Consider the following 14213-nt stretch of genomic DNA (forward strand, 5'->3'; position numbering starts at 1 on the left):
GGAAAGAGCAAAGGACCACATAGTAAGTAACAGTCTGTGTTGGGTCCACATTCATGAGACAAATAAGAACTGCATGGAAGCGCTTCAATTTGACACAATCAAAACAGAATCTTGCTCATTGTTTTATTTCCAATGAAGACTTCATGTAATCTTCAGGAGTTTATATTTTCCACAGTTTTCCTCAGCTTTCATGACTTCCATGTGTTTAATTATGTCAGCTTGACGTGATGGTGTCAACTTGTTATCCAGATAATTTTCATTTTTTATGTTCTTCCTCATTTGTGAGAGAATCAAAAACACAGTATTTACCGTCAATGGGCTTATCTGTAATGATTAGAAGAAACTGTTAGAAATACGTTATAATAATTTGACAGCAAGCCTGTTACCATGTCTTATTTGTTTCATTAGCTTTTTTGTTTTTCTTCATATTTCCATTTGTAGCATAAATGTAACTGCTATTTCTGTATTTCTACACCAGGGGTGTCCAAACTTTTTGCAAAGAGGGCCAGATTGGGAAGGTGAGATGTGTGGGGGCCAACCATTCAGCCTGAAATATTTTGAACCATTAACATTAAATGCAAATGAACGATTTTACAATATGTTTTTCCTTTTTTCAAACACAAATTTTATTATGATTGATTTATTATTAAACGTTTTCACCAAAATCATGTATTTGAAGAACATATAAAATGAAGAAAAAATAAACATCTGAATTCAAAACACGTGAACAGGAAAATAGCATTAAGAGTCAACTTATTCAAAAGTACAAAACATTATGGGCCATATAAATCCGTACATCACTCGTTTATTAGTTTTTTAATTGACCATCAAAAATCCTCAAACTACAATATGTTATTTTATTTTGAATCAGATATAAAAAACAAAAATGGATGCGTTTTCAATTTTAAACCAACAACCAGGATAAACAACGAGTATTCCGACTGCGATGCTCGGTGTCATCAGGGTCCACGGACAAAGGAGAGGAAAAAAACATGATCTCCTAACAGCTGCAAAATCCCGAAAGCAGTGTTGAAACTCCTCAGCCAGAGAAGAGATGTCTGCTACATACCTCCTCATTTGTGTACTGATATTGGTTTGTGGAAAACTGGTCATTATTTCCTGCAGTGATGGGAAATGTGTGGTATTGGGCTGCGTTTATGACAGGTGTCTTTGGAAAAGTAGCAGTTTAGTCCCAAAAGGTTTGATGTGTGAATACAGTTGGCTTACCACAGCATTTAGCCCCTGAAGGCTCGTGTTCAGCGTGTTATGTCAACTAAAAATCCAAAATCAGCCAGCCAAACATGATCAGGTAGTTGGTTGGTTGTAATTCGTATTAGTTAATAATTTAGAATATGATGACATGCATTCACAAAGAATTTTTACAATATCTTAACATTTATGTGTTTCAGTATCAACTGATTACTGTACTTCTCATATAGTTTCAGCTCAAATAATACATATACTTATGCGGTGAAATATGTCCTTGTCTTCTCCTTGGCCAAATAAATTCTTTGTACCCACATAAACAGCAAAGTGTTTGTAAGCTTTTTTCACTCTGGAACATCCCTTTGGAAATGAAATTATATCTCCAAATGTGTACTGAAAATAGAAAAAATGGTTTTACCACCAGATACTGACTGCATAACAAGAAAAAACAGCAATATTTTCTCTACAAATAATAAAAGACTTGAATGAATGTTTTAAAATGCTTAATAATAATACATTTTTTATACATCCAGTAAAATACAATAACAACAGCACTGCAACAATAGCATTGGTTAGGTTTACATTTATTTGTTGTTATTCCAGTACAGTAAACTGAAAGATTAGGGGTCAGGATGTACCACAAAGCTTTTGTGGAATATCACTGATAAAATGGCAGGTGTCCAGATCTGGTACTTTCTTCATACTTACTCAATCATAGTATGAAGACTTCTCAAATGTAAACAGTAACTTCTAAAAGTATTTAGACATTTGCATTTTTATCCAAGGTCAGATGTCACCATTATCCCTACTGCCAAACGCAACTCAACAGATGATGCTACTCTTAATTTTTAAAATTGTGGATTTACAGCATCCTTAAGGGACACTGAATGCACACTGAAGGGAATTGTTTTGAATGAAATCTAAACACAGTGAAGTTTATAAAAGTAAAACTGTGAATACTTTCTACTCATGCAGCTTGCAAAAGTATTACTTTTTTTTGTTCCATCAGAAGTTTTCTGCCAGTCTTTAAAAAAAAAAGCATTTTACATGTTACACTGGCAGTCTTACACAAATAAATATGGTTTCTATGTGACATATAATTCAGATTATACAAAACAGAAATAAAAAAAGTAAGAAGTAACATCACCGTTAATCTCTACTACTGTGACCACCAGAAGGTGAAATGTCAAAGCAACCAGGATACAATTCCTCATTTTTGTAACATTAAAGAATTAAGAATAAAGAATAAGCAGAGGGGGTCACATACGTTTCCAGAAGCTTCAAAATAATCCCATATAAGGCAAACACTTGACTGGTTATACAGTATCTTTTTCAAGCAGTACGTGACTTCTTCAGCATATTCTGTTCTTGCAGAACATGTCTTTGTGGTGAGATGACAGGAACTGGCAAATGCGGTCGCGATTTCAGTTTCACTTTCTTGCAGAACTCTGTAAGTTTAAAAGGTTACAACATGAAACAATCTGGCAGGTTCAATAGGTCGTGTGTTAACAGTTTATAAGCACTTGTTTTAAATTTTTATTCTTTACACATAAATCGTTCTCATTAATGACAATTACTATCTCCAAAACTGTCAGCTGTATCATAATCTGCCCACACATATGTGTGTGTGTGTGTATATATATATATATATATATATATATATATATATACTTTTACACCCAGCACGCCCCTGCGGGCGGTTTATCCTTCAAGCTCGGGTCCTCTACCAGAGGCCTGGGAGCTTGAGGGTCCTGCGCAGTATCTTAGCTGTTCCCAGGACTGCGCTCTTCTGGACAGAGATCTCCGATGTTGTTCCCGGGATCTGCTGGAGCCACTCGCCTAGCTTGGGAGTCACCGCACCTAGTGCTCCGATTACCACGGGGACCACCGTTACCTTCACCCTCCACATCCTCTCGAGCTCTTCTCTGAGCCCTTGGTATTTCTCCAGCTTCTCGTGTTCCTTCTTCCTGATATTGCTGTCATTCGGAACCGCTACATCAATCACTACGGCCGTCTTCTTCTGTTTGTCTACCACCACTATGTCCGGTTGGTTAGCCACCACCATTTTGTCTGTCTGTATCTGGAAGTCCCACAGGATCTTAGCTCGGTCATTCTCCACCACCCTTGGGGGCATCTCCCATTTTGACCTCGGGACTTTCAGGTTATACTCGGCACAGATGTTCCTGTACACTATGCCGGCCACTTGGTTATGGCGTTCCATGTATGCCTTGCCTGCTAGCATCTTGCACCCTGCTGTTATGTGCTGGATTGTCTCTGGGGCATCTTTACACAGCCTACACCTGAGGTCTTGCCTGGTGTGATAGACCCCAGCCTCTATGGATCTTGTGCTCAGAACTTGTTCTTGTGCTGCCATGATTAGTGCCTCTGTGCTGTCTTTCAGTCCAGCTTTGTCCAGCCACTGGTAGGATTTCTGGATATCAGCCACCTCCTCTATCTGCCGGTGGTACATACCGTGCAGGGGCCTGTCCTTCCATGATGGTTCCTCGTCTCCCTCCTCTTTCTTGGGTTTCTGCTGCCTGAGGTATTCACTGAGCACTCTGTCAGTTGGGGCCATCTTCCCAATGTATTCTTGGATGTTCGTTGTCTCATCCTGGACTGTGGTGCTGACACTCACCAGTCCCCGGCCCCCTTCCTTCCGCTTAGCGTACAGCCTCAGGGTGCTGGACTTGGGGTGAAACCCTCCATGCATGGTAAGGAGCTTTCTTGTCTTTATGTCAGTGGCTTCTATCTCCTCCTTTGGCCAGCCTATTACCCCAGCAGGGTACCTGATCACGGGCAGGGCGTACGTGTTGATGGCCCGGATCTTGTTCTTACCATTCAGCTGACTCCTCAGGACTTGCCTGACCCTCTGCAGGTACTTGGTGGTTGCAGCCTTTCTAGCGGCCTCTTCATGGTTCCCATTTGCCTGCGGGATCCCCAGGTACTTGTAACTGTCCTCTATGTCTGCAATGTTGCCTTCTGGTAGTTCAATCCCCTCAGTTCTGACTACCTTCCCTCTCTTTGTTACCATCCGACTACACTTCTCCAGTCCGAACGACATTCCAATGTCATTGCTGTATAGCCTGGTAGTGTGGATCAGTGAATCGATGTCTCGTTCACTCTTGGCATACAGCTTGATGTCATCCATGTACAGGAGGTGGCTGACAACTGCTCCGTTCCGTAGTCGGTATCCATAGCCAGTCTTGTTAATGATCTCACTGAGGGGGTTCAGGCCTATGCAGAACAGCAGTGGGGACAGAGCATCTCCTTGGTAGATCCCGCACTTGATGGTGACTTGTGCTATGGGCTTGGAGTTGGCCTCTAGTGTTGTACGCCACATCCCCATTGAGTTCCTGATGAAGGCTCTTAGGGTCCCATTGATCTTGTACAATTCTAGGCATTCCAGTATCCAGCTGTGGGGCATTGAGTCATAGGCCTTCTTGTAATCAATCCAGGCAGTGCACAGGTTGGTCAGTCTGGTCTTGCAGTCTCGGCTGATTGTTCTGTCTACCAGTAGCTGGTGTTTTGCGCCTCTGGTATTCTTGCCAATTCCTTTCTGTGTCCCGCTCATGTATTGACCCATGTGCCTGTTCATCTTAGCCGATATGATGCCTGACAGGAGCTTCCATGTAGTACTGAGGCAGGTTATTGGTCGGTAGTTGGAGGGGACCGGTCCCTTCTTGGGGTCCTTGGGGATCAGGACCGTCCGGCCTTCGGTTAGCCATTCCGGGTGTCTCTCATTAACTAGCAGCTGGTTCATTTGTGCTGCCAGACGCTCGTGGAGTGCAGTCAGCTTCTTCAGCCAGTAGGCGTGAACCATGTCGGGCCCTGGTGCTGTCCAACTCTTCATACTGGAGACTCTTTCTTGGATATCTGCCACTGTGATGGTTACTGGATCCTGTTCAGGGAGGTCGCTGTGGTCTGCCCTCAGATCCCCTAGCCACTGAGCATTGCCGTTATGGGTTGCGTCCTTCTCCCATATGCTCTTCCAGTATTGCTCCATCTCCAGCCTTGGTGGTGCTGTTCTCTTATTGTTCCCTTGCCACTGAGAGTACACCTTTGCTGGTTCTGTGGAGAACAGCTGGTTTATTCTCCTGCCTTCTATCTCTCTGGTGTACCTCCTCAAGCGGCTGGCCAAGGCTGTGAGTCTTTGCTTGGCAGTTTCCAAGGCCTCAGGTATGGACAGCTTGCTGTATTTCTTAGGCACCTCATTTGTCGCACCTTTCTGCAACTCCGTTAGTTGGCTAACCTCCCTCCGTGCTACTTTGATCTTGCCCTCTAGCCTCCTTCTCCATGGGGGGTACTGCACCTTGTGGCTGTTCAACTTGTAGCCAAGCATCTCACTGATCACTGCTGCCGTATTGTAGATCAGCTTGTTAGTGTCGGTAATCGTGGTTGTAGGTATTGCCCGTAGTGCTGCATTAACATCATCTAGCAGACCTTCTTCACGTACGTACTTCATGTAATCTTGGTAACCGGCTACGGGGGATCAAGGTTTCAAGCTTGGCCATGATCCTATTTTTCAGGTCAGTTCCTTTCGCACTCAACGATCCTTCTCCTATCGCACTTGGGGCTGTGTACCCAATCTCGGGTGGGGGTGATGATATCTCCCCCCTGACCTGGTGTCCTGACTCCTCCTTGCCGTAGCATTTGTGTTGTACCTCGTCAATCTCTAGCTGTGAGAGCAGTCCCTTCTTTTGAATGTTGGAACATTGAGCTACTAGTTGTTTCGCCGTCATTGTGGATGTTGGGTATCGAAGAATCCATAGGTCCCTCATCCTATTCATGTAGCCCCTTCCGCCGGGGTTACTTGCGTAGTAGCATTCCAACAACGCCCTGTTTTCGTCTCTTGCCCACCGATGCCTTCTTGTTCCAGTAGCCCACTTTTCGTCAGGGTGCCCTGGTTCCTCAACACCTGACGCGGACCTTGTTGATCCGGGCGACGTCCGAGCCGGCATGCCTTCATATTTATCTGTCTCGCTCATGTCTGCGGTAGGCTTGCTTAGCATAGGGGGTCTAGCCTTAGGACCCTTACTGGATACAGACGCCCCAGGCAGGAATCGAACTTGCGATCCTCTGTATATATATATACAGTGGGGCAAAAAAGTATTTAGTCAGCCACCGATTGTGCAAGTTCCCCCACTTAAAATGATGACAGAGGTCAGTAATTTGCACCAGAGATACACTTCAACTGTGAGAGACAGAATGTGAAAAAAAAATCCATGAATTCACATGGTAGGATTTGTAAAGAATTTATTCGTAAATTAGGGTGGAAAATAAGTATTTGGTCACCTCAAACAAGGAAAATCTCTGGCTCTCACAGACCTGTAACGTCTTCTGTAAGAAGCTTTTCTGTCCCCCACTCGTTACCTGTATGGATGGCACCTGTTTGAACTCAATATCTGTATAAAAGACACCTGTCCACAGCCTCAAACAGTCAGACTCCAAACTCTGCCATGGCCAAGACCAAAGAGCTTTCGAAGGACACCAGGAAAAGTATTGTAGACCTGCACCAGACTGGGAAGAGTGAATCTACAATAGGCAAGCAGCTTGGTGTGAAAAAATCAACTGTGGGAGCAATCATCAGAAAATGGAAGACATACAAGACCACTGATAATCTCCCTCGATCTGGGGCTCCACGCTAGATCTCATCCCGTGGGGTCAAAATGATCATGAGAACGGTGAGCAAAGATCCCAGAACCACACGGGGGGACCTGGTGAATGACCTGCAGAGAGCTGGGACCAAAGTAACAAAGGTCACCATCAATAACACACTACAACGGCAGGGAATCAAATCCCGCAGTGCCAGACGTGTTCCGCTGCTGAAGCCAGTGCATGTCCAGGCCCGTCTGAAGTTTGCCAGAGAGCACATGGATGATACAGCAGAGGATTGGGAGAATGTCATGTGGTCAGATGAAACCAAAGTAGAACTTTTTGGTATAAACTCAACTCGTCGTGTTTGGAGGAAGAAGAATACTGAGTTGCATCCCAAGAACACCATACCTACTGTGAAGCATGGGGGTGGAAACATCATGCTATGGGGCTGTTTTTCTGCCAAGGGGACAGGACGACTGATCCGAGTTAAGGACAGAATGAATGGGGCCATGTATCGTGAGATTTTGAGCCAAGACCTCCTTCCATCAGTGAGAACTTTGAAGATGAAACGAGGCTGGGTCTTCCAACATGACAATGATCCAAAACACACCGCCCGGGCAACAAAGGAGTGGCTCCGTAAGAAGCATTTGAAAGTCCTGGAGTGGCCTAGCCAGTCTCCAGACCTCAACCCCATAGAAAATCTGTGGCGGGAGTTTAAAGTCCGTGTTGCTCGGCGACAGCCCCAAAACATCACTGCTCTCGAGAAGATCTGCATGGAGGAATGGGCCAAAATACCAGCTACTGTGTGTGCAAACCTGGTAAAGACCTATAGTAAATGTTTGACCTCTGTTATTGCCAACAAAGGTTATGTTACAAAGTATTGAGTTGTATTTTTGTTATTGACCAAATACTTATTTTCCACCCTGATTTACGAATAAATTCTTTAAAAATCCTACCATGTGGATTCATGGATTTTTTTTTTCACATTCTGTCTCTCACAGTTGAAGTGTACCTCTGGTGCAAATTACTGACCTCTGTCATCATTTTAAGTGGGGGAACTTGCACAATCGGTGGCTGACTAAATACTTTTTTGCCCCACTGTATATATATATATATATATACACATTAAATATATATTGAATTTATCAGTTCAATTTTGTTTTTTATAAATAAAACAAAATTGAACTGATAAAAGCTAAAGTTAAAATGCAAACAGTCTATGCTGGTGATTACCACCACAAGAGTGACAATGATCAAGCTGCCTTCGCTGCCAATCATAATTAGTACGTATGAACATATAAATACGTATTTTTGTAAAGCTGTAACAGAATTTTTGGGGTAAAGCTTTATCAGAATATCTTTTGATACAAAGCCCAGTCGTTCTCGTTGATGCCGAAATTGATTAGATGACTAAGTTTACACGAATTCAGCTTTTAACAACTATAAAATGTTGAAATAGAGTATGAAATACTGAGCAACAACACAAACTACTCACCCATCAGAACATCATCTTTCAGGTCTTGCACTTGGCAAAGTCAGTAACAACGGCTCAGTCCCAAAGGCCTGGCACTGTACTTATTCTGCTCTCTTTTCACCTCCCTCTTTTGAGCATCACGATTATTTGCAATCATATATATATCTCAGTCATAGTTGTCTATCTTAATCAGATGATGGTGGAATGAAACGTATTAATTCAAACTGTATTCAAACAGTCGCAACAATGACGACTTTGACTGGCAAATAATATTGATTCCAGCAGCTGGCAGTTCAGTAAAGCCAGATTATTAGAAGGAATTAAATAAAGAATTGATCAGACTCCGATGGCTCATCACAGAGTGAAATCTCAGCGGTGATAGGAATCAAGTTTCAAGTTTTATTGTCATGTACAGATAAACAGTGTAGCCACATTTACCCATAATGAAATTCTTTGGCTCGTAAATCGAGGCAGGTCCCTCTGGTACCCTCTGGTGGTGGTGAAAATAAGATGGAGGCTTGGATGAAGTGACTTGCATGAGGTGGGTTGCACATAGGTTTCTGCAAGGGAAAATCAAAGATGAGCGGTGTGATTTTAAAGTATGGTGCGTGGAGGGTAATTGGTTTGAAGAAGGTGGGCAGAAAGATGACTGGACTACAGCATTGAGGTTTACAGTGTGGGAAAGTGGAAGTGATGAAATGAAAAAGAGAATGTCAGATTAATTCCTGTATTCTCCTAAAAAGTCCTAAAGCCAGGTATGATCTCATTGTGGTCCAGGAAACACACACTCACACTAGCTTAGCACATCAAACGCCACTCACTGTATTCCCTGATGATCAGTTTACTGAGTTTATTCATTACTGAAGGCACATAGGCGTAACAAAACAAATACAAGGTGTTCAAGAAGAAAACAATTAATAAAAAGCAGTGCACAAATGTGTGATTATGTAATAGCACTTTCATATTTAAGAGTTAATGTATGTGTTTTGTCATGTGTTCATGCATGTTTATTGAACTGTCTTATAACGGAAAAAAAAATTCATTTGTCAGTTGGTACGAGATGTGTGAATCCTGCATCTCCTGCTGAAGCTGGAAGAACAGGCTGTTGTGTGACTATGTCATTTAAACATTACTTCATTATCTCCTTAAATTATTTAACAACCCTGTTATGAGCAAGTCCTGATAATAATGGAGCATGTTGGGTTTGGTTTTTTTGTAAAGGTATCAACTGTCCTATGAGTCAGTCTGAGGAAAAAGATGAGGGACTGCTCCCTCAAATGAGGAACATGGCAGCCAGGCAGAACGCGAGAGGTAAGGTGGAAATCTCTTTCAACTCCAAATCCTCTGATTTAAAGTTTTGGAAAATGTTTTGTTAGGTTTTCAAGCCAGGAGTGTCCCCCAAGGTATGTGTGTGTGTTTGTGTGTGTGTGACCCACCCCCTTTTTCACATCTTGTGCTCTTAGAACTGAAGAAGCTTCTCGGATGAGAGGTGAAACGTCTTCAAGAAACTTAGAGAAGTCCAGACGCTTTTCTTTCCCAGCTTCTTGGACTTCTTTGACTTAATGTTAATTGCACAGTCCGAGAAACTGCAAGCTTTGGGATCAACTGTAGGGATCAACTGTGTTTGCAAATATTGAGAAAACTATCAAATTATTATTTTTTTGCATGTGAGGAAAAAAAATACAATCCAAGGAAAATATTTAACCTCACATGCACAATTAAATAGCTTGAGAACAAATTCAACAACCTGCAAGCACAGAACTTAGCACCCACATGCATAAAGTAGAGCATTTCCATTCACTTTAATGGAATGTTGTTGTTTTTTTGTTTTTTTTTACAGCAGTAGCAGATCATGGAGCAGCACAGAAGTTTGAGATTTTGACTCTGATGGACTCAAGTCAGAGTCACCGTTTGCACTGGAAGGTGGTGGCTTCCTCCTCTTCACATTTGTTGCTCCCTTGCAGGACTCCAGGCAAAGATGAAAAGTTTCTGGAAACTGTTCATTGTAACTTTTCGTCTACCATTTGTAAATACAGGAAGGAACTGCTGGATCATGCTGGCAACCCTGTTAACCACAGATCATGTTGTCATTTCATTTGATTTCTAATCACACTGCAATACACTTTCAGATAAAAAGGTTCATTCTGTTCATTTAGACACCGTCTTGAGTAACTGCAATAGAGATTAGATTAGATTAGATTAGATTAGATTAGATTAGATTAGATTAGATCCCTCGGGTGGGTTCCTCCGGGAAATTCGGTTTCCAATAGCACAGCACCGACAGAAGTTACAGAATGTGAGCAGAAATATATCATATGTACACATATATAAATACAGAGATATATATAAATACAGAGTATACAAAAGGGATAAATAGAATAAATAGGATAAGAATACAAGGGAATTGCACATTTCAAGTATTGTGAGTCTATTGCACCGTTGGATATTAACAAAAAGTATTGCACAGTGAAAAGGCACTACAGCTTAGTTGTCCAGCCCCCTTTGTCCTGTTTCCCCTCCCTATGCCCTCAAGAGAGGAGTTAAACAGTTTGATGGTGTGTGGGACAAAGGAGTTTTTAAGTCTGCTGGTTCTTGTCTTTGGGAAAAGCAACCTATCACTGAACAGACTCCTCTGGTTGTTTATGGCCATGTGGAGAGGATGCCCAGCATTGTCCATAATGTCCAGCAGTTTCTTTAGTGTCCTTTTCTCTGCCACTGTCCCAACAGTGTCCTGCTTCATGCCAACCACAGAGCCAGCCTTCCTGATCATTTTTGCCAGATATATCAGTTCATTTGCATTTAAGTGTGCTTATACTACATATTTGTGTTTACAACTTTCATGAATTAAACTATGTGTTATTATGTGTTCCTTGAAATGGTAGTGACACCTCAACTTGCCCATGCAACTTTACCTTTTCAATGTTGTATCTAACAACATTGTATGAAGGCTTATACATCAAGGCTTCCAAAGCGCAGCCTCAATTCATGCTCACATCATCTGCCATGAGGATGTGGTCCCAGCTAGTGAAAAAAATAATTGTGAAAGTTTTAATGTGGAACATCACGTAATTATGTGTGAATATCTTTGCATCATAAGTCAAGTACTTAAATGTGCTGTTTGGGGTTGTTATAAGTTACTTTTAAAGTTTTTTTCATTTTTTGTTTCACTTTATCCATACGTCACTGTATGCAGACGAGACAGACAATGCCTTGGATGAACTTATGCAGAACATTGTGGCTGGCATGAACAGAGCATGAACTGTTTTGAAAAGAGCTACATAAATAAATAAAGTTATTATTACAGGGCATTTGATCTTTTGACATAATCATATTGAAACAAATAAATAGTCTGGTCACTGATTGTTGTGCTAAAAGATCAGCTGTTATCCAAGATGCTACGCTCTGCAGTTGGTTTGCCTCTAGACCTTTCTGTATATGCATCGATCCTTCCCCTAATTCTGGCAAGTTTCTGCTGCCTAGCAGTGCCCCCTACTTCTCACCCAAACTGTTTTGTCTCTAACATTTCATTTTTGTATCTCCAGACATTAACTTTTCACACAATCACCCCATTGTACTTGTTTGAAACACTTATCCTCAGCTTCTGAATTCTTATAAGCTCTAATATCTTTGGGAGTTTGTTATGTTTTTCACTGCTTTACCTGCTTCAGAGCACGACCTCTCTCCACAAATCAATTCAAATTTCCTCTGAATCGGTTCCAGACTACAAACAACAGCAACAGGAGGAAAATTGTTGACACACCGCGAAGAGCAAAGAGGCCAAGCTGTTACCGAGACAGTGAGCTCAGGAAGAGTGAAAGCAAACATGTTTCCAGCGTCCAAAACAGCAGGACTCTTCCTGTGATCATCATTAAAACATTTACTGGGAAAAAGCTAGCGAGAGTCCTGTATCAAAGCACCTGATCAACAAACGCTGACATTAAAAAAAGAAAACTTTGTGTCATTTGACCCAGCGTTTTGAGTTTTAATATATTTGAATGTTTATGGTTTATGTTTTAGTTCATGTAGTTATTTTTAGCGCATCTATTTTGTCTAGGCTGCCCAGTTATAGTTTATTATCTATTAGACTCCCCTTGTGTCTTCTCCCCTTGTGTTTATGTCTCCCGCACCCTTCATGTGTTTCAGTAATGTCATTGTCTCCCATCTTCTCCTCTTGTTTACATTTTGTGTCCCTTGTGTCTCAATTCTTTCATGGTTGATTTTCAGCAGCCATCATATTCTGTTTGTGCTTGGTTATGTCTATGTCGCCTCTCCAGTTCCCTTTTTTTTCTGTGTGTATTTATAGTGCGCGTGTTCCTTGTCACTTCGTCATGTTAAGTCCACTTGTCTCAGTCTGTCACGTGTTTCATGTCTGCGTGTTCCATGTTGTCAAGCTTGTGTCATGTCTGCGTCCGGTTATGTTTCCTGTTTTATTTTGAAGAGGTCTGGTGTTCCATGTTCATTGTGTTTATTTTTACTTCCTCTGTAGCATCATTATGTTGATTCATATCAGCTGCTTCCCCGTGTGTTTCCACTTCCCCTGATCACCTCCTTTGTGCATTTAGTCTGTGTGTTTCCATTCATTTCTCGTCCAGTTGTCTGTTATCCTGCCTTGTTTCCACGTCATGCCATGTTTCTAGGGTTTTGATTTTATGCTAGGACTTCATGTCAGGTTTTTATGTTCTTGTTAATGTTTATGTTCCATGGTTTTATATGTTTAGCCTAAATTCAACTAGTTTTGGTTTTAGTTTTCTCCCTTTGCCTTTGTATTATTTTTGCCAGCCTTATTGAATGGCTGTTGTTTTATTACGTCAAGTTTTGTCTCTTTGTGTGTCTGCACTTGGGTCCACCTCCTCACTCCACATAGTCAGCTTCTCAGCCAGACTGCGACACTTACTAAATAAATAAAATTGAACTGAATATCCCCTTGAAAGTCTACAAGAAAATGTGAATGCAGTATGACAACCATCATTAGAAGGAGGAGCAGGAGCAGTACACTCCATGGAGAAGGTAACTAGGACTAAGATCAACCCTATTCCTTAACCTTACACTAAAAAAAAGTCATAATGCGACTGTTGTTGCGATTTGACACTATATAAATAAAACAAAACTGAATTGATAAAAACTAAAGTAAAATGCAGACTTTCTACACTAGTGATTACCACCACAAGAGTGACAATGATCTTGCAGGGAAAGTTTGATAGAAGCGATAATATTCATAATTTATTAATAAATTTATAATTATTTGTTTTTTTTTTCTATAATCATATTTCCTAATGACATGTATTATTCTTTAAAATTTAAGTAAAAGACCACTGGTATTTAAGCCAGTTATTGATGTGATCAATTGATGTGAAAGTGTCCTTGTAGATTCATTAGGGAATTGAACTTAATCTAGTGGACTTATGTGTTGATTTCTTTATTTAGTTATTTTTTTAAAGAATCGTCAGATTGGTTGAAAGTTGTATACAGTTATATATAGGGAGTGCAGAATTATTAGGCAAATGAGTATTTTGTCCACATCATCCTCTTCATGCATGTTGTCTTACTCCAAGCTGTATAGGCTCGAAAGCCTACCACCAATTAAGCATATTAGGTGATGTGCATCTCTGTAATGAGAAGGGGTGTGGTCTAATGACATCAACACCCTATATCAGGTGTGCATAATTATTAGGCAACGTCCTTTCCTTTGGCAAAATGGGTCAAAAGAAGGACTTGACAGGCTCAGAAAAGTCAAAAATAGTGAGATATCTTGCAGAGGGATGCAGCAGTCTCAAAATTGCAAAGCTTCTGAAGCGTGATCATCGAACAATCAAGCGTTTCATTCAAAATAGTCAACAGGGTCGCAAGAAGCGTGTGGAAAAACCAAGGCGCCAAATAACTGCCCATGAACTGAGAAAAGTCAAGCGTGCAGCTGCCAAGATGCCACTTGCCACCAGTT

The sequence above is a fragment of the Copadichromis virginalis genome, linkage group LG11 (assembly GCF_057382275.1).
Source record: "Copadichromis virginalis isolate Kocher_CV1m ecotype Utaka linkage group LG11, C_Virginalis_male_GT1.1, whole genome shotgun sequence".
Classification (NCBI taxonomy): domain Eukaryota; kingdom Metazoa; phylum Chordata; class Actinopteri; order Cichliformes; family Cichlidae; genus Copadichromis; species Copadichromis virginalis.